General features: G+C 43.0%; 2 long non-coding RNA genes across 4 annotated transcripts in view; both read right to left on the reverse strand.

The window, feature by feature from the left end:
- LOC142840959 (uncharacterized) overlaps positions 1 to 24,327 on the reverse strand; it is a 59,954-nt gene extending 35,627 nt beyond the window's left edge. Inside the window, exons 1-4 of one of the 3 annotated variants that reach the window (XR_012908990.1) lie at positions 24,246 to 24,308; positions 23,337 to 23,537; positions 22,661 to 22,725; positions 4,662 to 4,900 (exon numbers count right to left, since the gene is read on the reverse strand). This is a non-coding gene — a long non-coding RNA (uncharacterized LOC142840959). Of the gene's footprint in view, positions 1 to 4,661; positions 4,901 to 22,660; positions 22,726 to 23,336; positions 23,538 to 24,245 lie in introns of those variants that run through there. The other 2 variants (XR_012908991.1, XR_012908992.1) reach the window with 2 other exon arrangements.
- LOC142840960 (uncharacterized) lies at positions 1,243 to 3,559 on the reverse strand. Its single transcript, XR_012908993.1, has 3 exons — positions 3,318 to 3,559; positions 1,875 to 1,937; positions 1,243 to 1,322 (listed from the first exon to the last, which is right to left on the reverse strand). It is a non-coding gene; the product is annotated as an uncharacterized LOC142840960 (long non-coding RNA).
- Positions 24,328 to 24,693: the final 366 nt, after the last annotated feature.

The following is a 24,693-nucleotide window of genomic DNA, read 5'->3' on the forward strand; positions in this document are numbered from 1 at the left end:
TTCCATACCTACTCAGGGGAATGCTGGTACTTCCCAATCTGCACAAGGCTTGCAAAGATTTCTACCATCTACACATGAATATTTGGAAAATTCCCCTTCAGCCTTTGAGCCTCTTGAGCACTTATCTGTGGCTCCAAAGGCTTGGGGACTTTCAACTCTGTCTCAGGAAACCCCTTCCCCATTGTTGCCAGTTCATGGAACTCTAGAATTACCTCAATATGGCTCAGAGGCTGTAGCATCAATGCCATCTGTACAAGGGCCTCAGGGAAGTCTCTCACACTTAGAAGGTAGCATAGCCCTTGTGCTCTCAGTCCATGGGTCTGTGGGACATTCCCTGTCTGCACAAGAGCCTATAGAAATTTACAAGTCCACAAAAGCAACTCCAGGGCATTCTCTGTCTTCTCTAGATGATATGTCACCTTTTATATCTTCTCAGGAGACCCTGGGATTATTGTCATCTGTGGAAGTGGATGTGGGAACATATTCACACAACACAGGATCTCCAGGACAATTGAAAAATGTCTCAGGGTTTCCAGGAACTATGATATCTGATCATGACCCTGTTTTAATTTCCTTACCTGCACAAGGGACTCTCAGACATTTGCCATCTGCTAAAGAGGATGTGGGCCTTCCCCTGTCTGCCCAACAAGCTCCAGAAATGTCCATATTGGAACAAGGGTCTATCCAAAATGTGGAAGCACCAAAAGTGGCTCTGGTAAACCCATCATCTCCCAAAAGGGCTACCAGAAAACTTCAGTGTGCCCAATATGCTTTAGAACACTTGCCACCTAGGGAAGGAGCTCTTCAACATTCTTCAACCCACCAGGGGACTCAAGAAAGTTTGAAATCTTCACTAGAGTCTCTTGAAATTTTGTCATCTAACTCTGAACATGTCAAAAATTCTCTTTCTGGCACAGGTGGTCTGGAATCCTCTCTATCTGGTTCAAGGGTTCTTGGATATGAGCTAGCTGACAAACACCCTGAACAACATTCTATATATAAACAGGGGTCTCTGAATAATCCACTGTCTAACCTAGAGGTTCAAGAACACTTAGTGCCTTTAAAAGGGAATTTGAAATCTTGCCAATCTGGCAAAGAGGGACAAAAAACTTTGATACCTTCACAAATTGTTCTGGAAAGTGTTCCAAGTATTTCAGAGGATCTAGGAGCTTTATCATCTGCTCTGGAGCATATGGGACTTTCCTCATTAGCAAATGAGTCACTAGAGAACTTTGAATATACTGGAAGTGTTGTGGAGTCTTCTTCTGCCACTGGAACTCTAAGAACTACATTTGCCCAAAAGTCTTTGGAAAATTCTTTGCCTGAAAAATGGATTAGGGAAATATTATCATCTTCCAAAGTGGCTTTGGAAATATTATCATGCACAAAAGGGAGAGTTAAAAATGTATCATCTCCTGAAAGGTCAATGAAACCTCCTACTTCTTTACAGGAGCCTTCGAGACCTTCTTCATTGATCCAAGGCCCTCACCAATATCCACTACATGCACAAGGGCCTGTAAGACCTGACCAAACTGACTCTGGCATTCAAGGACCTTTATTAACTCCAGAGGCTGGAGGAAATTTATCAAGGGAACCAGGTTCTTGCAGATCTTTCCCATTGACCCCAGAAATTCTAGATCATTTGCGATCTGCTGAAGGACTTGATGATCTGTCCACATTAGCACATGAGATGTTTGATTCTTTACCATCTACCCAAGAGACTCTAGGAATTTTGGTATATTCTCCAGGGCTCATGGAAACATCAGAATCAGAACATAGGAAACTTGGGTGTATGTCATATGTGAGAAAAGATGTAGAAATTTCTCCATTTGAGAAACCAGCCAAATCAACTTCCCCATTGACTCCATATTTACCTTTCTTCACAGAGGTTTTGGAACCTTCCTCATGTGGTCTGGGAGCTCCGGGGTCTCTGTTATCTGCCAGAGAAGATGTAAAAGACACTGCCTCTGCACCACATGCACAGGAACATTATCTACTTCCCAGGCCCTAGAACATTTTGTAACTACCCAAGGGCCTCTGCAAATTAAAACACCTGACAAACAGACTCTGTGCTCTTTGACATCTAGAGTAGAGGATGTAGAACATTCCACTTTTTCTCCAGAGGTTAGAAAAGAATCCCAAATGCCCCCACATGTTCTTGACCATCTGTCCAATAGAGGAGAATCTCAAGAATTTTCTTTCTCTGCTCCAGGAACTAAGAACATTTCCTTATTTGCTCCAGAGCCTTTAGAACATTCCTCCTTACAAAATGCAACTCAAGCCACATCCCATTGTCCTTAAGAGGTTGTGGGATCTTTGCTATCTGTACAAGTGTGTTTGGGACAGTCTCCATCTGATCATGGTTCTCTGGGACCACTGGCATCTACACTAGGAGCAGGGGGACCTTCGCTAACTGAAGCAGATACTATACAGTTATCTGCATCTGCACCAGTGACCAAAGCATATTTGACCTCTTCCCTTGGGCCTTCAGCATCTAAATATTATGACCAGATGGATGTGAGAATTTTGCCAGCTCTGCATGGAGATCTTGAAGATTCTCAGTCTGATCAAAGGACTGTGGAAATGACCAAGTTTGCAGAAGAGGCTCTAGAAAATGTATCAGTTGCTCAAACAACTACAAAACTTTCAACTTGTTCCCAGGAGTCTAATAAATCTTCTCTATCTGACCAAGGTCATCTATTACATTCAGCATATGTCAAAGAGGCTTTGATGCCTGCTCTGTCCGATCAGGAAATTGAAGAATCATTGTTATCCCCCTCAAAAGATACAGAACATCTACTATCTTCAGTTAGTGTTCAGATGCAGGAACCTTCTCTATCTACCCTAGATCCTCAAGACTCTTTGCTAACTCCACCAATGCCCCGGAAACTTTCCATATCTGTCTGACTCTCTGTGTCCCTTTCCATCTTCCCAAGAGTCTGAGACTGAGACTTTAGCACTTTCCACATTATCTCCAGAGTACCTGGAACTATCCCAATCTGCACAAGAAGAACTAGAACATTTTTCAACTGTAGAACATTCTTCAACAGCCTCACAAACTACAAGAAAATTGTTCTCACCCCAGGAGTGTGGAGGGCATTTATCATCTGACCCAAGTGTTCAGGAACCTTTTCAATCTGGCCCAGTGGATCTAGCAACTTTGCTTTCTTCCCAAGGGCCTTAAAAAATCTTTAAATTGACTCAAGGGTTGTTGTATCCTTCAACATCTGGCCAAGAGTCTCAAGAACATTTTGAATCTTCCCAAGATGTTATGGGAACTCATGAATCCTCTGAGAGCATTCATGGATATATTTTACCTGAAGTAGAGCCTGTGGAAACTTTTACATCAGTTTCAGAGGCTACAGTAACTTCACCATCTGCTCCACAACTTCTGGAAGTTTCTTCATTACTACATGTGACTTCAGCAACTTCTCTCGCTGACCAACAGGTAATGGGACCTAAACCACCTTCACAAAGAACTCTAGAAGTGTTGTCATCGGCACAAGGGACCCTAAAACCTTTGGCATCTGCCCAAGAGAATAGGAGAAATTCTCAGTTAGAAAAAGATACTTTTTCAGTACAGGGCATTTTAGGATCATTGCCATGTACAACAGGAGTTCTACGATCTACTCCATATGTCCATAAATTACCAGAAATATTGACATCTAACAAAAAGGACTCCCTACCTCCTAAAGAATCTTTGGTACTGCCCATATCTGCAAATAGGACTCTTGAGAATTTGCAATCTGATCATGAACTTAACAAAACATTACAATTCTTTTCAGGAAGCTTCTAGACCTTCTCTGTTGGTCCTCTGCAAGAGTCACCATCTGCTTCAGAGACTCTGAGACCATCTTCTAACCAAGGAATTCAAAAGTTTTTGTTATCTCCCTCCAGTGCAGTGAAACCTTCATCATCTGCACCAAATGCTAATAAATCTCTCCAAACTACTCTAAGGAATCGACCAACTCACCTATCTAATCAACGGTATCGGGAAAATTCTATGTCTCTCCAGGGTACACTGGGTTCTTTCTCATCCAGATCAGGGTCTGTAGAACATTCAGCATCTTCCCCATTGATTATGGGTCCCCTGGCATCATTCCAAAGTAAGCTAGGACACTTATTTTGCACATATACATCACCATCTTTCCAAGGGCCTACAGGGCTTTTTCCTACTGGGACTACAGGACATTTACAACATGGCACAAAAATCTCATGAATCTTCTTTATCAGCATCCAAAGATCTCCCACATTTTCTCTCTGACCAATGTTACACATCTACTCAGGGAACTCTAGCTTCTTCACCATATAGCCAACAATCACTACAACAGTCAGCATCTTCCCAAGAAAAGTTGGAACCATCCAAGTTTGACCAGTGCACACGTAGTCATTTGTCTTCTATCCCAGATGATTTGGGAATGTCTACATTTGTCCCAATGATTACAGGCACATTGCCACAAACCCCAATGACTCCAGGACTTTCCTCACTAACACAAGAAAGTCCAGTTAGTTCCCCGTCTTTGCAAAAAGATGATGAATTTTGCCTATCTTCACAAGCAACCTGCTCAAGGGCCTCTGAAACATTTTATGTCATCCCAGGAAATGCTGCATTCAGCACAATCTGTTGAAGAGACTGTGCAACTTTCAGCACCTTCCCAAGCAGTTACAGAGCCATATACAAATTCTCCATTTATTCAAGTGACTAGGGAAATGTTTCCATCGGTACCAGAACATCCGGATCTCTTGTCATCAACACAAGTGACTTCACTATTTTCTCATTCTGATGAAAGGACTGTGGAAACATGGCCATCATCACCAGGAACTCTGAAAGTGTCCAAATATGCACAAGGGTCTCCAGAGTCTTCTTCTGCTTCCCAGGGCACTGGGGAGTTTCTCTTATCTGCCAAAGGCACATTGGAAAATTCAACATCTTCAAAGCAGACTGTAGGACCTTTTCCATTCATGACAGAACCTCTGAGGTCTGCCCAAAATACCCAGACACTATTAGGATCTTTGCAATCTGGTCAGAGTTCTCTGGGAGTGTCTCAGGCTGCAGAAGGGCCTGTGGATCGTTATTTTCCCAAGGGTCTCTGGACTTATCTGTGTCTGCCAAAGGGACTCTAGCACCACTGCTGTGTAATCAAGGAACTAGGAAACACCCTGTTTCAACTAAAACCTGTCAGAAAACATCTCAGTCAGCACAAAGTTCTCCACAACAACCACCATCTGTCTCAGGACTTCCAAATCCTTCCCAATCTGAACAGAGCACACTAGGATCGTTATCCTTTCCTCCAGGTACTGGAATATCTGCCTCAGGTTCTGAGGAAATGTTCCAACTTTCTGCAAGTTCAGGATATCCTGAACCTTTGTTATATTATGGATTGCCTCTGGAACTTTCTGTGTGTGCACAAGGAACTCTGTGTCCTTTTTCATCTCCTCAAGGAAAACTTGATCCTTTACAGTGTTTCTGTGGTAATCTGGAAACATCTCAACCTGCCCAAATGAATGTTAGCCATTTGTCATCTGTCAGAGAGCCTGTGGGAAACTCTCATCTGTACCTGGCCCTCAAGAGCCTTCACCTTTTAACAAAGAGACTAGAGAACATTCTACACATGTCCCAGGTGATCCAGCACCTCCACTCTCTGCTCATCTTCCTTTAGAAATTAATGTACCGGCCCAGTGTTTGCTGAGTCCATCGGCATCTTTAAAAGGAACTTTAGCATCCTCATTATCTACTGAAGACATCCAAGGAATAGTCCAAAATACACATAGTTATCATGGGCAATTGCCACATGTAAGAGAAATATTGGATACTTCTCCAGCTCATGTAGGAAGTTCAGTATACCTACCTTGCCCTCAGGAAACTCTGGGACTTTCCTCTTTTGACCAGGGGAGTCAAGCATCTTCTCACTGTGCTCAAAAAGCTGTGGGTTCCTGCCTGTCTATACAAGGGTCTATGGGACTCTCCACATCTGCACAAAGGAGTCTAGAACATCCTCCACCTGCCCATGGGATCTCAGGCAGTTCCTCACATACACAACATACATGCTCACAATCCACTTCTGCACAGAACACAGTAGCATATTTATCATCTACTCCAGTATCTCAGGGATATAGCCAGCATGCCAAAAAAATGGCAAAAACTTTGAATTCTGCCCCAGGGTCTCCAAGAATTTCTATCACAGCACAAGGGTCTGCAGAACCTTTGCTATCTCCCTGGGAGTCCCCAGGATATTCATCATCTGCACCAGGTGTACACAAAACTTCTACATCTACCATAGGACATGTGGTATCTGATGATGGGCCTATGGAATTTTCCATGTCTTCCCAGGCAAATTAGTGTCCTTTCCATTCTTTCCAATGCCCTTTGGAACATTCCCTGTGTGTAGAAGGAACTTTTGGTCTCTCTAAACCTAGGCATGACACTGTAGGACACTGTTTCATCCGTGGGACCTGTTGGATCTTGGCAGTCTTCCCACAGGGTTCAACAAACAGCTTCAGATTCTTCAGGATCTATGCCTTCTTCAAAAGAGAACAAAGACATTCCTTTACCTGGAATCTAGGACATACATCATATTCCCTAGGACCTTTCATAATTTCCTTATCTGTTCAAGTGAGTTCATGTCCTTTAGTATCTTCCCAAGAAGGGGGAGGACCTTGCTTGTCTACCCAGGGGACTCTGGATGATTCTACCTGCATACATGGCAATCTAGGGATATCCAATTCTTCAACGGGAGATTTGGGAACTTCCCCATCTAATGCAGGGATTCTAGGATCTTCTCCATATGCCCAAGTGGATTTAATAATGTCTCCAACTCTTATGGACTCTGAGACCACCCCTGTCTGCCAGGGATATTCTAGGATCATCCACATCTGCCCAAGGGGCTATGAAACTTTCATCAAATACTTAGGTGAATATAGAACCTTTGGCATATGCCCAAGATGATCTACGACTGAGGTCTCCTTCCCAGGAAAATCAGGGACCTTTGCAATATCCCCAGAGAGAATTAAAAGTATTGCTATCTGCCCAAGAGGGTTACAAAACTACTCTGTCTAATTCAGGGTCAGTAGAAAATTTCCTATCTGCTTCAGGAACTCCTGGCCTTTTCAATTCTGTACTGCAAGATGCTGGAGGATCTTCCTTATCCTCCCAAAATAAGGTGAGGCTGTCCACATCATCACAGAAATGTGTAGAATCTTCCCCATCTCATCAAATGTCTCTGAAACATTCTCCATATTCTCAGGGGTCTCTGGGAACTACCCCATCTTCACAAGGTACTCTTGTAGAGTCCTCACAAGACAAAGTGTGGCAGTAATTGTCTACTCCTGCCAAAGTGACTCTAGGACAGTCACTAAATCACGAGAGCTATGAAGGAAATATTTCATCTACCCAAGGAACTGTGAAATTGTCTCCATCACAACAAGAGACTCCTGGACATTCCTCACTTTTCCAATGGTCTCCAGAATCATCCACATCTTCCCAAAAAGTTCTAGGCCCTTCTTATGACCAAGGGGCTGTAAAACAGGTCCCATCTGTCCCAGGAGCTGTAGAAGCTCCATTAGATAAGCAGGGTGCCCTACCACTTCAGCCTCATTTCCAAGGGTGTCTGGGACCTTCCCAATGTACTCCAAAGACATCAGAGTCTTTGCCATCTCACCAAACAGTTTTGAAATTTTTAGAATCTTCATCAGGATCTCTAGGAACTATGACACCTCTCCCAGCAACTCTGGGAAATTCTATATCTGCTCATGGTGATTTGTGCCCTTGTGATTCTGACCAACAGATTCAGGGATCGTCATCTTCTCTCTGGAAAGCTCTTCAATTTTCTCCATCATCTAAAGGTTCACTGGAACCTCCTCCATCTGTACCAGAGACTTTGGAATCTTTATTGTCAGATCAACTGTGTTCAGAATTGTCTATAACTACCCAGGGTTCTCTAGGACCTTCACCACATCAGCAAGGGTGTTTAGGCGATTCACTGTTTACCCAAGGGTCTCTGGGATCTTCCGTATCAGTACAAGACTATGTACAACATTCAAACCATGACCAAGGGACTCCAGAAACTTCTCCATCTTCCCAAGGGGATCTTGGCCTTTCTTTAGCCAAAGGGATTTTAGCATATTTACCATCTTCTCCTAGCTATTGTAGATTTTCTCAAACTTCAGAACATTGTCTAGGAACATCACCATCTACCCAAGGTTCTAGACAGACATCATCATCTGTCCATGAGTCTGTAGAACCAGCTCCATCATCTTAAAGTGTTCCAGGAATCCAGGCTCCTGTGGAGGAACCTCCCAGTCCTTCTAAATGTACACCAAAGGCATCAGAACCTTTGCCACCTTACCAAGAGCTCTATACGACCTTAAAATCTGTCTCAAGGTTTTTAGAAACTTTGGTCTCTGTCCTAGAGTCACTAAGAGTTTCAACATCTGCCCAAGGTGCTGTGGGCTCTTCTATATGTGACCAAGGGATATTGGGATCACCAACATTTTTCAAGGAAATTCTGGAATGTTCTCCATTTGAATAGGGATGTGTGAAATCTGCCCCATGTCAAATGGGGCCTATAAGACCTTCACTAACAGACCAAGGTTTAGAGGAAGTGTCTTCAGGGGGGCAAAGTAACTCTGCAAGATTCACCACCTCAGAAAATCTATTTAGAAAATGTGTTGTCTACAAGAGGGGACCTGGGACTGACCACATCATCAGAGGATTCTCTTGAACATTCACCATATTCTCAAGGGTCTCTGGGACATTCAGGGTATGCCCAGTATTCTGTGCAACCTTCTGTATCTGAAAATAAAATTTTAGGACCATCAATATCTCCTGAGGAAACTCTGGAACTTTCTCCTCTTGACCAAGGATCTGTGAGGCCCACTCCACCTGCACATGGGACTATGGTACCCACTCCCTCCGAAAATGGTTGTCAGACAATATGTTCAAGTGTACAAGGAGCTACACAATCTCAGCATAGTTGTGTAGGAATTTCATCCCATTTGCAAGAGGGTCTGGGAGTGTCCATACCAGTGCAAGGATCTCTTGGACATTCACCATCTGCTCAAGGGTCTCCAGATACTTCCTTGTCATCCCAACATGATCCATGCCCTTGTCTAGATTCAGGGCACTTAGGACATTCATCACCTGATATAGGAGAAGTTGGACTTTCTGACTCTCCCCAGGGGACACCAGAAATTGCACCATTTACCGAAAGTACTCTAGAAAGGCCACCTTCTACCCATGGGATTATAGAAGCTTCACTATCTTCCCAAGATGATCTAGAATTTCCACCTCCTTCAGTACAGACTCTGCAACCTTCCCCGCTTAGTCCAATGAGAACAGAACCATTGCCTTCTACAAAAGAGGTTTGTAAACCTTCAAGGTCTGTATCAGGTACTCTAGAATCTTTTCCATCTGTGCCAGGGGCTCTGGGACTTTTCAAATATAACCAAGGTGTTCTGGGACCTTTGGTATCTTACCAAGGGAATCTGGGAACATCAACATCTCTCCATAATACTTGGGAATATCCCAAAGGAGTCCAAGGGGCCCTAGAATCTGTGCCATCTACCCAAGTATCAGTGGGGCATTGCTTTTCAACAGAGTTTCCAAGAATGTTCATTTGTGCCCCTAGCAACTTTATTCCCAATCCTCATGAAAACTCCCTGAGACATTCCTATTTTCCCAAAATGAGCTCTAGACATTTCAATAAAGCCAAAAAAAAATGTCAAGACATGTCCCATTTCCTGAAGTGGATATCAGATATTCACTTTTGGAGCTTGATGGTTTAACATCTTTTCCTTTTGTCAAAAGTAGTCTCACATCTTCTGTATATGTCAATAAAGACTCAAGTTGCACCTTTATTCCTGAAAGGAGCATCCTACCCCCAAAATCATCAGATTTGAGCCTATCTAGTTCCCCTGATGAAGGAGATCTCAGATTTTCTCCCTCATCAGGAGGCGGATCCACACATTCTAAAATGAAGAAAATAAAATTAAGACACGCTTAAAAAGAAGCAGTCCTCACATCTGTCCCATCAGAAGATGAAGACTTGAAACTTCACCATTCTTCCAAAAAGGGGGGCAAACATTCCAATTCTGACAAACACAGTATGAGGCTTAAAACTGAGCCCAAAGACACCCTCACTACTTTCCCCTCTGCCAAGGGAGGCTGCAGATCCTCACAATCTCATGAGGAGGGACTCAGAAGTTCTTCATCTCATGATGGCATCCCTAGACACTTCAAATCTATGAAAACTAAATTGAAACAGGTCCCCTCTAACAAAACAAATATTCCTGTTTCTCATTCAGAACATGAGCAATGCAAACAATCCTCTCTGTCAAAAATAGGATCCAGACATTCATCTCCTAAAAGGGACCAGCAAACAAAAGCTACTCCACATGAGGGCATAGAACCTTCCAGCTCTAAGGGAGGCTGCAGATCCTCACGATCTCATGAGGAAGGCCTCAGATGTTCTCCATCTCCCCAAGGCAGCCCTATACAGTCCACATCTAGCAAAACCAAATTGGAACAGGTCTCCTCTAACAAAGCAGATGTTCATGCTTCCCATTCAGAACACGAGGCCTGCAAACTACGCTCTTTGTCCAAATCAGGGTCCAGACATTCATCTTCCAAAAGGGACCAGAAACCAAAACCTACTCCTCAAGAGTGCATAGAACCTTCCAGCTCTAAGGGAGGCTGCAGATCCTCACAATCTCATGAGGAGGGTGGCAAAAGTTCTGTATCTCCCCAAGGCAACCATAAACATTCCAGGTCTATCAAAACCAAATTGGAACAGGTCCCCTCTAACAAAGCATGTGTTTATGATTCCCCCTCTGAAGATGAGGGCTGCAAACAACCCTCTTGGACAAAAAAAGGGTCCAGACATTCTTCTTCCAAAAGGGAGAAAAAAAAAAACAAAAGTTACTCCCCAAGAGAAAAATAGAACCTGCCATCTCTAAAAGAGCCTGCAGATCCTCACGATCTCTGGATGACTGCAGAAGGCATCATTCTCCCCAAGGCTTCCCAAGACATTCCAAAATCTACCAAAACTTAATCTAAAAAGGCCTCTTCTGGCAAAGCAGATGTTCACGCTTCCCATTCAGAACACAAGGGCTGGAAACATTCTACTTTCTCAAAAAGATGGCTCAGACATTTTCCATCTGCCAAAATGGATCACACAGCAAAAGCTAATCCTGAAGGGAACATAGAATGTTCCATCTCTACAGAAGAAGAAATGGAAATTACTCCCTTTCCTGAAGAGATCCTCAGACATTCCACCTTTTCCCGTGAGACTCCCAGCCTTACTTCTACTACTTGTACCAGGACAAGACTCAGATATTCCCCTTATACTCAAGAAGTAATAAAAACTTCCCCACCAGCTAAATAAAGCTTCAACTCATCTCTGGATGGAGACAGCCCCAATGGGAATGCCAAACTTTTCTCATCACCACAGAGGATTGATGTCCATGAAGAAGGTCTTTTAGACATGCTCTTTCTATCCAAGAGGGACTAAAAATTCCACTAGTGTCAGAGAGGATCGGGGGGGGGGGTTGCTGCCTGTTCAATTGGGACTCATATATTTACTAGGTCAAAAAGAGAGTCCCACGACATTCCTTGTTGTCAAAAAAATCTGTAAACACCCCATTTCAACCAGAGGTCCAGAGATCTTCCCTCTCTTACCATGGGGGAGGCAAGTCATCTCGTATGAACTTGGGGCCCCCAGATGTGACCCTTCTGTCCATGGAGACCACATACATTCGTGGTCAGTCCCATGCAGTCTCCAAAGAATACTGCTGCAAAAACAGAACGGGGTTCTAGCCTCTCCTCTCAAGTAGGTATCAGACCATCTCAGTATAACCAAAGGGGCCTCAGACTTTCCAATGGCTACACTGTTCAAAGCACCCTTGGAATGTTTCAATCTGAAAGAGTGAGCAACATCCATAGCCAATCTAACCCACTGAGCCCCAGGTATGCTCCTTGTGACCACATGGAATTCAGAAATGTATCTTCTACTCAGCAATGAGCCAAAATGTTAACTTTTGCCTTAGCAAGCTGCCAACATACCCATTGTGCCCATGAAGGCTTCAGACCTTACAAGTCTATCAAAATGAAGTTCTAAAGATGCTCATTTCAAGAGTGGAGCATAGGCCCTACTCTCTCTTATCATGGCATCTTTAGATCTTATCTACAAGTGGACTTCATCTTTTCCCATGCTGTGCCCCACAGGACCAATAGGAGTTTAGAACTTTTCCTTGTCATCAAACATCTATGAAACCTTTGACTTCCATTCCTGGATACCTCAGATGCACACTGAGGTATCACATCAGTCTCAGAAGGTAGGTATTTCCCTTTTAATTAAGAATAGGACACAGCTTCTACCTAGAACATGCTATACAATCTGTGACCCACTGAGAATAGCATACGCTCCTTCTGACTAATGTGGCCCAAGACAGACATCATCTGACCTAGCAGGTCACAGAACAACTCTCACTGTCTAAGATCCTCAGAGTGTTTCCAGTTCTAATCATCTGACTGCATGACCTCTGTCCAAAATTAAAATGACCCTGGTACCTGAAGTCCTAGGACATTAGAGCATCCAGCAGTGCCCTAAACCCAGGATATGTGCCTCAACTTTATTAGCAGAAATAAAGAAGCTAGACCCTTCATGTCCAGAAGTAGTTAGCTGAATTGGGCCAGAGACCTAGCTGAGAATTGCCTTCTAGCTTCTTGGAGATTGATCATACTGCTGCCTGCCCTGCATGACATGGTTGCTCTACATGCTCATGAAGATTAGAAAAGGAAATATTCAGGCATTCACTAATCTCCAAATTGACTCTTGATTTTCCACTGCTCCCTTCCAGACCCTTTGACTTTTCTGTTTTCCCAAACACAGCATGAGACATTCTGTCTCCAAAGAATGGTGTCCTCAAATTCCCTGTTTACCTGTAGATGCCTCAAATATCCTCACCCTGTACTAGTGTTTTGAAAATTGGGTTTCTGACAAATAGGCCTCAAACATATTCCTTCAGACCCAGGAGTATTTACTCATACTTTCCCCAGTGACTGAAGTGGAGCTCAAACTGTTATCAAGAACTCACAGGGTGCTAACGCACATCTCTTCTGAACCAGGAATGGGAATGCAACATTAATTCTCAAACAGGCTATAGCCCTACCACTACAGAAACACAGATATTCCAAACTCTTATATGGACAGAGGGGGCTTCTGATCTGTCCTTCAGAACCAGAGATTTCTCAGATGTTCCGAAATGGCCCAGGTAGCCTCAATCTTATCTGTCTAGAAACAGGGGGGCTTGGTGTGACTCTAGGCAAAGGGAGTTTCAAACTAGTATCCCCTTAATACCAAAACTGTCCTTCAGCCATTTCACATTGTTCAAGGGTACATTGACACTATTTTCCCTTGAGATCCAGGAGATCTCAGACATTCAATAATTGCTAAACAACCTCATTCTTACGACTTCAGAACAAAAGTGTCACACACATTCTCAATGACTGAAGGGGACCTAAGACTTACAACTTGAAAAGCAAGTGGACTCAGACAACTCCAATGTCCCAAGGTCATAAAAACAACCCCTTTAGGAACAATGAGCCATAGAATTTTGGCAAAGTCACAACATGTCTTCAGACTTATCCTTCCAGAACCAGGACAATTCATGCCTCAGTTAAAATCTCCATCAGGTCTTGGATATCCCCCTCAGAAGTAAACTAACTCACTAATTCAGGGAGCTGACACCTCTCTGAAATTTCTTCTGAAGAGAGACTTGGACTTATTTTCCCAAACCACAGTAACCCCTGACTTCCATCATATGCCAAATAGGGGCTGTAGTAGCATACATTCTTTGAATAATACAACTTTAGCCTTCCTCTGTCTGTATTGGAGGGGTCTGAGGTAGACCACTTTGATGAAGCAAGCTACAGAAGTGGCCCTGTGACTGAAGAGTGTGTCTCAGATATTTAGACCTAACAGGTACTTGAGACTGAGTCCCTATTACCAAGAAAAACATAAGGGCTTCTCTCTGTGTTCATGGCCAACTCAGGTCTATCAAACAACTAAGAGAGACTAGAGCTTCTCCCCCAAACCAAAGTGGCTAGGAAATACACTTTTGACCACCAAAAAAACCTCAAGAAACTCTAGATGGGAGTGACATGGCACAAAAATAGAATCATCACCCTGAATCCAAAGCCATCTATTTTCAAGCTACTCATCAGAAAGGTGCCTGTCCTCCATGTCCACACTTGTGCAGGTTATTATGAGTTTAAACAGGGAACACACCTAGGGACTGTGACTCAACTTTTCAGAGAAACCCGCTGATTGCTCTCTAACCTCAGAAGGAGCCCTCAGACATAAGGATTTTCAAGAGTTCACTGAAGATTTGGAGAAGGACTAGGGAGTGCATGGACCTCCTCTTTCCTAAAGGTAAGCAGTGGCATTCCCCTTCGCCCAACAATGTCTTGCATCTGTCTTCTTTCCCATACCTGTTTTTTTTTTTGCATTGATGACTTGGGCCTTAAAATATCCCATTTTGGCCCAAATGGCCCTCATAAAGTTCCGTTCAGAACAAGGGCACATGTAATATTTCACTTGTGACCAAAGGGCATGGGGTCATTCCACTTAGAGTTCACAAGTCAAGAAGTGTGAGGAAATCCTGGAATCCATGCCAATTCCTTGAGTAAAATCACCCTTTACTGTGTGGCCTCCTCATTCCCACCCAGATCTAGGACTCCCACACAAGCTCTTAATGAATCCTAGATTTAATGCTTGATTTCTTGCAGATTCAGCTAAATATATGGACATCCTAAACTGGGAAGAGGAGTTAGATGGTAAGGCAATGCTAGGACCATATGAGGTATGGAAGTCAATTAAATTTATGCTTGGAGTAATATGATATTTTTACACTCTGACCCTATCTTCTTTGCCACATGGGCTTCAGAACCTCCTTTCTCCCCAAGGGTATTTACTCCTCCCTCTGATCATAAAGACATCATATCTTCCCCTGAATCAAAGGGAGCCCTGCATCTTTCCAGTTTGTCTTAAGGAAGCTTATATATTCATTTTGGGTGAGGAGGCCACACACTTCCTGATATTACCGGGTGGGTTTGAGACATTCTTCTTAACAAATGAGTCCCAGATTTTCCCTCCATTCCAAGATAAACTCTAGGCCCAATACTTATTTAAAAAGAAACTCTGAATCTAAAGTATCTGTCAAGGAAGGGGGGTACATTCTACTTACCTTGGACAAGGTAACTTTAGACACACCATTTCATTTCAAGGGGATTAATACAAACTCCTCTGATCAAGAGGATACAGATCAGATCAGTGACATGAAAATTTGGTCATATCTTCATCAATTTCTCATGTATGCTTTAAATAAATACTCCCTGACGTTGACCTCCTCAGAGCAACCACTTCTATCTGTGGAAACCTCAGCTCTATTCCTCTAACTGAGAAGGTCTCAATGTTTCCCTTCTTTTTATTTATTTATTATTTTTTATTTATTTTTTAAAGATTTCTGTGTCTTCCCCGCCACCGCCTCCCATTTCCCTCCCCCTCCCCCAATCAAATCCCCCTCCCTCCTCAGCCAGAAGAGCAATCAGGGTTTCCTGCCCTGTGCAAAGTCCAAGAAACCCCCACCTCCATCCAGTTCTAGTAAGGTGAGCATCCAAACTGCCTAGACTACTGAGAACTCAAGAACAATGGCAATGGGTTTCTGATCCTAATGTTTCCCTTCTTATCTGAGTGTCCAGGCATGCCCAGATGACAAAAAGGCTGTCAGATAACTCTGAGCTGTTATCCTAGGACAAAACAGTAAATATCTGATTCTTCTACTTTTAAGATTCTCATCAGAAATGAAGCAGTCCCATCGTGTCTCCTTTGCCTGTACTGTACTGACTAAGGAAAGGAATTGCTCCACTCTGGTTTGAGGGCCCAGGTCCAAAGTGTAGAATTTGAGACTGGATCTTAAGCTATGTGCTTCAGTCTAATCAATAGAAGTCCACTTTTCCAACCATTGCTGCCTATATATGAACTATGAAGACAACCTGAAAGAAGAGGCAAAATAGCCAGGGACAGCCATGAAGGTTCATTGAAGAAGGTTGCTCCCAAACTATGCAAGACTCAACTGATGATGTGGGAACTCTAAAGCACAGCTGGAAGTTGAAGTGCAGTGATGGGACCCTCCTTCACTGAATGAGGTAGCAGTGACATTCACCTGCAACAGAATGGTGCATGACACTTACCACCTCTGCCCGAGGGGTTTTCAACTCACACTCTTAGCCAACCAGGACTCAAAATTTTCCCTTTTACACAAAGGCCTCAGTGTTTCTCTTCTTCACAAGTTACCTCACTCTTACTTCACTGAAGAGAGTATCAGACCTTCCTCTTAGGACGGAACCTATTCTAGACTTTCCCCATTTGCCCAAATTGGTCTTAAGTATGCATTTAATGGAAAATGCCCTCAAATTTTATTTTGCAAGTTTGATCCAAGTCTTTTCCAAAAGATTAAAGAGTCCTCAGACCACGTATTCCTTACATGACTCACGCTTTATAAGTGGGAATCAGATCTGCCCACATTTACTCCAGTGTAAAGCAAAGGGGGTCTATAATTATGCCCTTTAACCAAAAAGACTACAGAATCTAATTATTTGCCCAAGGATGTCTGGTTTATGCCACAACGATGAATAAGACTTCAGAATTGGCTCCCATGACCAATCAGGTATCATTTCTTCATTCTATATTCAGATCTAGCCTCTGACACTGGGAGGCCCTAGAGCTTCCCCTTCCTTTCATGGGCAACATTCACTGGACCCCCGGACTCATCTTACCTTTATGCCAATCCCTACAACCAAGTTTGCTAGGAAAACACTTGCAACCAATGGGACCTCTGAAGATATTAGGTTTAGATCAGAGGTCAAAATATAGAAAGCTAAAACTAATAGTCATGTTATCTGCCCAGAACTTAGTTGTCCTGAATGCAACGTTCACATCTTTCATTGATGGATAGACACAGAACAATACAACCTTTAGAAAGCATAAGGTCCACAGAACCACTCAACATCTTGGAAGAGTGTTGTATTGCTTCTTGCATTCTTCTCAACAGGCGATGTAGTATATAGATCATGGGAGCCGGGCAGAACAGTTGGAAGCAAATGATGCAGAACTAAACCATCGCACCAGCACCCAAGGTAAGCTAGGCCTTTCCCTTCTGCACAATGGGGTGAGTGGATCTTGCTATTTGGTTAAACAGGGCCTGGCACTTTCTATCTAATCAATTCATTTCAGAATGACCTCAGAAGCTTCCCCTCTGAATAGAGGCTCTCCAAAATGTCCCTATTCTCAAGGCATCTCACACCATGCCCTTTTGATGATGGGTTATTAGAACTTCCCATGGGTTAAAGTAGTCATCAGGCATTTCTGCTATTACAAACAACAGTGAAGGACATCAATCTCTGTTCAAGAAGAGTCAAAAGAATGACTGTTTTTTACTAAAGTCATCTCAGAATTTCCATTTTGCTCAAGGGGACAAGGATCAAAGGGTCCCTCAGAGCATGTGCTCATGTACCTCAGAATTATCCCACTAATGGAGGACCTTAGATATTTCCATTCTAACCATGACCACTAGGAAAATACATGTGTGACACAAGGGACTTCACCAAGCTCTGCTCTGAGATCATAAAACCTAAGCCTTGGGTCATCTTTCCTTCATTAGAGTCACCAGAATGAAAAGGCCTCATTCTTCATGCCCACACCAGTGTAGCTGATGATAATCTTCAAGAGGACTTAGAACATGAGATTGCCAATCATGACTGACGGATGATGCTCAGATTGCTGCCAGGCATGCCACAGTGTGCTTAGAGATGTGAATCTTCTAAACTGTGGTGAAGTCCTTCATCCACTGCACAAGGTAGACTGGGACACTCTCTTTCCACTAAGTGGTTTGTGACTTTGCTACTCTCTCTAAGTCTACTGAAATCTTCCACTCTTAAACACCATCACTTTCTGTCTATTAGACCTCAAATGCACACTCTGTAACCAAGAGGGCCTGATATCTAACCTCCATAATTGAGGGGGCTAAACAGCATACCTTCCTTCCAAGGCCCCATGATTTTCCAATTCCAGTCAAAAAGGCCTTCAAAAGTAACTCTCTTATGAAGGACTAAATATTTCACATTTTGTTGAAGGAGAGCTCAAACTATCTACTTTTATTTAAATATGTTTCCCCTCCAATACATCATCTGAGAGGTACTTCATTATGCTCCTCATGTTCAAGGGCCCTCAAATTCCTGCCCTCTGGTCACACATCACATCAATATTTAATAAATCCGTGGGGAAGGATGTGGCCTCATAAGCCCCCTCCTTTACTGTTAACTGTCTATAATTCTCAGGGAAGGATGTGGGATCATAAGCCCCTTTCCCATTCCATGAAGAAAAATTAATGGACCCAATCTTGTGTAGGTCTCCTTCAGGAAATCATAGCTGCTGATAGTTGAAGAAGGTAATGGCTACATCATTCCCAGAGACCAGTGTTCCATAACAATTGGCTAATTGTAAGTGAAGTTATAGGATAGCCTGGAATACATGAGATCTTGTATAAAAAAAAATTAAAAAGAGAGTATGCAAGATGGCTTAGTGGCTGCCAGGTGGTAGCGGCGGCACATGCCTTTAATCCCAGCACACAGGAGGCATAGGCAGGTGGATATCTGTGAGTTCGAGGTCAGCCTGGTCTACAGAGCTAGCTCCAGGATTGCTAGGGCTGTTACACTGAGAAATCCTGTCTCATACCCCACCCCCTCCAAAGGCTTAGTGGATGAAGATGCCTCTACCACTAAGTCTGACCACCTGAATTTGAGTACCAGTACACATAGCAGGAGAGAAATGACTCTCACAAACTGTTCTCTCACTTCCTCATGTCACATGTCTGAGCGGACATGTGTACAAGCACACACCCACATTAATTTTTTTTAAAGGATGGGGCAATAGCTGAAGCAATAAAGTTCTTGCTCTTCAAGCATGGGACCTGAGTCTGATATTGCTACAATCCATATAAGAATGCTAGGCATAAAAGTATGCACTTGCAATTCCAGAAGTGAGGAGGCAGAGAAAGACAATTGCTTGCAGGACTGTCATAGTCAGTAACCTCCAGGCCAATGAGGAAACCATGTCTCAAGGAAGGGGATGGCATTCTTGAGGATGGCACCTGAGGTTGTCCTGTGGCTGGCACGCACGCGCGCGCGCGCACATACACACACACACAAATACACAATGAATAATAAAAAATTAATGTAAACTAGGCATGGCTTCTCACAGCTGTAACCCCATCCCTAAATGGGGACTATCAAATGTACACATCATCTAATACTTTCCCAAATTGGCTTATTCCTGAATGAATGTAAATTTAGCAAATAAATTGATGAATATTTTAAGCAATTACTACCTGAAAAATAGGATGAATTTTAGAATTAGAAATAAAAATTAAAAGGTATGCTACATAAAAACATAATTATCTGGTCATGTTTCAATAAATTTTAATTTCAATGTAAGTGATATCTTTTTTTGGTTTTTCGAGTATAAGTGATATCTTTAACTAGGACTTATTCTTTATACTTTAGAAATGAATGTTATTATTACTATAATAAGGTACATATAAATACTTTGCTTATGTATTTTCTTATCATTTCTAAATGAAAAGTAAAAGAAAATTACCTAAAGTACTTCATAGATTAATTCATTACCAAATTTCCATTACCCTCTATACTCTAGAGGAAAATAAAGAATAAAATGTAGTCCCATTCTTCAGAAGTTTACAATCTAATTTGTTTACAGTATTTAGACTTTTATCTTTGTGGTGTTGGCAATCAAATTTAAGATTTTTACATGTGCTAAGCGAGTGCTTTTCTATAAGCAACATCTTGCAGCCTTATTTGGACCTTTAAAAAAAAACCAGGTGTTGGCCGTGAAGTGGTGGCACATACTTTTAATACCAACACTCAGGAGGCAGAGGCAGGTGGATCTCTGTAAGTTTGAGGCCAGCCTAGTCTACAAGAACTAGTTCCAGGACAGGCTCCAAAGCTACAGAGAAACCCAGTCTCAAACAAACCCCCAGGTGTTACATTAAAATCAAAAATTTGAACTGCTTCATTAAAAAGAATTTTAAGTTATATCCTGAAATCTCATAGACATACCATATACTCTACAAATTCTCTTTAAAAATAAAAAATTTTAGAAACATCTTAGTTATAGCTAGATGTGGTCACATTCAAATGTAATCCCAGAATTTGAGAGGGAAAAGAGGGAGAATCCTGAGTTTGCGGCTGGGATAGGATACATAGGAAGTCAATACTATCCTGAGCTACATAGTGAAAGCCTGGCTTGAAAAATCAAAAGCTAGGTATGCAGTTCAGTGGCAGAGCATTTGCTTAGCATGCACTAGAGCCTGAGCTTGATTCTTAGAACCGAGAGGAGAAAACAGATTGTCTCAACTGCTAAAATGCATCACTTGAACGGCCACAGAGCCTGATTACCTAAGTTCAATCGCTGGAACCCACATAATGGAAAGAGAAAACTATACAAGTTGTCCTTCGAGAACGCATGCTCACACTGAGCACATGTGTATACACCTACCTACACACACACTAAAATAAATAAAAAAGCATTTAAAATAAATGCAGTAAAAATAATTAAATTCATTTGTTTATATTTTCATTCTCTCTCTTCTTTCCCTTCATACTGCCCCTCTTTCTCTTTCTGAGACAGGACCTTCTTATGTAATCCTGGTTGGATTGAACTTGTAATATACACCAGACCAGCCTTGAACTTCCAGTGATCCTCCTGCTTTTGCATCCCAACTGCCAGGATCACAGGTATGTATTACCATGCCTGGATGCTTTTCATTTTTCTAAGTACAAAAAAAGAATACCATGCCTAGATTTTTATCAAATAGCTGTTCCTGCAACTCTTCTACCTTTATGGAAAGTACGTGTGAATTAACTTAAAGAATATATAAAAAAATTAAAGTGGATCATTGGACCCAAATGGTACTTAGTGTTGACAATTTTCCCATTAAAGATAATACAAAGACCTTTTAATAAAAAACTAATTTGCAGAGAATGAATTTTTAAAGTCTAGATGTATATTTTTACTCAACTCACTGAGTAAATCAAGTCTTCCTATACTATTACTTACAACAATCTAACTAAAAAATCAATTATTTTTCAAATTGTGTGTGTTTGCATATGCCACAGCATGTATGGAGGTCAGAAGACAACCTGAAGGAGCTGGTTCTCTCCTACGTTGTGGGGTCTGGGATTGAACTCAAGCTGTCAAAATTGGTGGCAGCTGGTAAACCATCTTGCTGGCTTGAGAAGTAAGATTTAATGTCCTCTCTGAAGCATAAAGAATATTTAGCTATAATTAGTACATACAAATTGATCACTAGTACTCCCCTCAAATTCTGTGTGGTTCTAAATATTCTCCTAGAAAAATAAGCGTAAGAAAAGGAAGGCATAATGCTATATCCCTTTCCCTTTTCTTAATAAAAAAACAATGCTAAGTGGTAAAATGCTAGGCTAAAAAGGCCAGTCTAATTGGAAAATTTAACAGTCGGAGGGAAGGAGTTGAACAGAAAAGAAAAAGTTGAGGTATGGAACTCTTCATCATCAGAACTTTTTCAATACTATTCTTCAATTTTTCAGCATACTTGGATGTAATATTATTCAAATGCTAAAATACAAAAATATAAAGTCTTGGGCTTAAGAGCATTGACAGTTACTGTTCTTCCAGAAGACCTGGGTTCAATTCCTAGCACCCACATGGCAGTTCAAAACTGTTTGTAACTCCAGTTCCAGGGGACCTGATACCCATGGCAAAACACCAATGCATCTAAAAAATAAAACATTAAATAATGTATAGAGGGGCTGGGAATGATTGCTCACACCTTTAATCCCAGGAGATAGGAGGCAGAGGCAAATGGATCTCTGTGACTTTGAGCCAGCCTGATCTACAGAGTAAGTTCCAGGACAGCCAGGGCTGTTACACAGAGAAACCCTGTCTTGAAAAACAAAACAAAAAAACAAAAAAGAAGGAAAGAAAAAATGTAGAGAGGAAAAATTTAAATCTTAAAAATTTTAGATGACCCAGGCTGGCAAGATGGCTCAAAGGTTAAGAGCACTAGCTGCTCTTCCAGAGATCCTGATCAATTCCCAGCAACCTCATGGTGGCTCACAACCATCTATAACATGATCTGGTGTCTTCTTTTTGCCTACAAGGAGAACACTGTATACATAAAACCCTCTTTCCCTATCTTTCTCAGGCACTTTGAGATGTCCATAAAAAGTGAGGCATTATTCAATGAATTGAACCTTAGGTGAAAGTCAGAAGACACTTGTTCAAGAACTGACTCTAAGGGGACAGGCACGTTGGCTCTTACATGTAATCACTGTATTGGGGAGGTTGAGCCAACAGAATCAAGAGTTTATGGATAGCCTCGGTTACATATCAAGTTCAAGGGCAGCCTGGGCTACATGGAACCCTCTCAAGAACCAAACAAACAAAAATAAATAAAACAAAATAAAACGGGGTTTCAGTGAGCTGGGCTCAGCAGGTAAGGGAGCTTACAACCAAAACAAAATCAGAGATTCATTGTGGGTACCTACTCAGTAGGAGAGAACTTCGTATTACCAAGCAGTCATCTGATCTCCAAACTGTAGTGTGGGCACACCTACATACATACATACACCAAAAAAAGAGAAATATAAACAAATAAATGCAATTTAAAAGAAAAAACACAACTGGTTCTATTTAAGGACTGAGGCTATTTCTTCATCTTTGCAACAGTTCTTTAATACATCATTGCCCTGTAAAAAAGAGACAGCAATAAAACATTCAAATGCTATGACAATTGCTTTTGCAGACATTAAAGCAAATCACACATATCTAACTGAATTTCATAAATAAACCAGCACCTTCATAGACTTTTTTTTTTAAACATAAGATGGCTTGAATTTGGCCGGGCGGTGGTGGCGCACATCTTTAATCCCAGCACTCGGGAGGCAGAGGCAGGCGGATCTCTGTGAGTTCGAGACCAGCCTGGTCTACAAAGCTAGTTCCAGGACAGGCTCCAAAGCCACAGAGAAACCCTGTCTCGAAAAAAAAAAAAAGATGGCTTGAATTTATATTGTAACTCTCAAAGCAAGACACCTCACAAACCCTTCGGAGAACTGTGTAGTTTAAAAATAAAAATGTTTTTAGGTATCGAATACAGGTGCCACTAAGAGGCACTAAAACTCATAATCCTACCCCAACCAACAAAAGCAAAAAACTCCAGCTCACAGATTTAAAATAAAAATGAGCAAATCCTCCAAACAAAAGAGAGATGTTCTTGGATAAAATCTCCCGCATTTGGAAGAAACTGGTTCCCTTGTCACTGAGACTTCTTCCTGAGAACAATTCAAACTTGAGGTGCATTAAGGGGACTCCCACGTCGGCGGCATTTTTTCCTCCTCCGAATTGAGATGCTAGCCCCATCCATCGCTAAAAAAAAAAACGCGGCACAGCTCACTGACGGGAAAATCGCGCCTAAGACCACGTCTCTCCCCTCGGGGCTTTTATCCTCCATAGTCTAGACAACAACTAAATAGAGCAAGATTTCTGTGGCCGAGGAGGGCAGTCCCTTTGGGAAGAATAAGGGGATCGGCACGGAAAAACTCCTGGCTGTCCAGGGAAAGGGGGTGGGCAGAAGCGAAGGGCCTCAAGGAGTCCGAGGCTGGAAAGTTCAGAAGGGCCCACCTGCCTTTCCCAAGGCAGCAGGGAGGATCTCAGTAGCTCTCCAACGTACAAAAAAGACATCCGATGGACAACCCCCCCCCCCAAAAAAAACAAACAAACAAAAAACCAGAAGGAGGGGCTCTCGAGAAAGCAAAGCGGGAAAGGCACGGAGCCCCCCCCCCCGCGCCCCGGCCTCCATAGACCGCGGCCCACGCGGCCCGGCCCGCGAGGGCCCCCCGCACAGTTGAGGCCTCGCCTTGGAGGGGCCGCTCACTGTCAACTCAGCCAGACAGCCCCGCGTAACCCAGGCGACCTTTCCTAAAGCACCCCCTCCCCGGGGCCGAAACAAGATGGTGGGCCACGCGCCATCTCGCCACGGGGTCCCTACTCTCCACAGCCACGGGAACCCCAGACCCGGAGCGCGCCGCTGCCGCTGTCCTCGCCTCGGAGGCAGGGAGGTGCGGGGAGGCTTACCCACGATGCTGCAGGACGTCCGGAGCTCAGAGAAGGAGGAGGAGCGGGAGCAGCAGGAGGAAGAGGCGGAGGAGGCGGAGCAGGAGGAGGAAGAGACGGTGGAGGGGGGCCAAGGGGGACAGGAGGCGGGGAGGAAGAGCGGAAAGGGAGGAGCGCGAAAACACGGGGTGACCTCCACTCACAGGGCGGTGGCGGCGGCGTTACCGCCCCAAGGAGTTCCAGCGCTAAATGAGCTGCGCTGAGGAGACGAGCGAATTAGAATAGCACGCACTGCCTGATGGATAACGTGTCCATCTGGGCACCTTGCAGATGGCCGCCGGGCCAATGGTGGGTGCTAGCATGTGAGCCGCCAGGAGCAGCCTCGAAGGCTCGGCCTCTAGACTGGATGCCTGCCTTGGGAAAGAGGAAAGGAGCCGCGGGAACACTGACCCCTCCCCCCAAACTACGG

Source organism: Microtus pennsylvanicus, chromosome X, assembly GCF_037038515.1.
Source record: "Microtus pennsylvanicus isolate mMicPen1 chromosome X, mMicPen1.hap1, whole genome shotgun sequence".
NCBI classification, from domain to species: Eukaryota; Metazoa; Chordata; class Mammalia; order Rodentia; family Cricetidae; genus Microtus; species Microtus pennsylvanicus.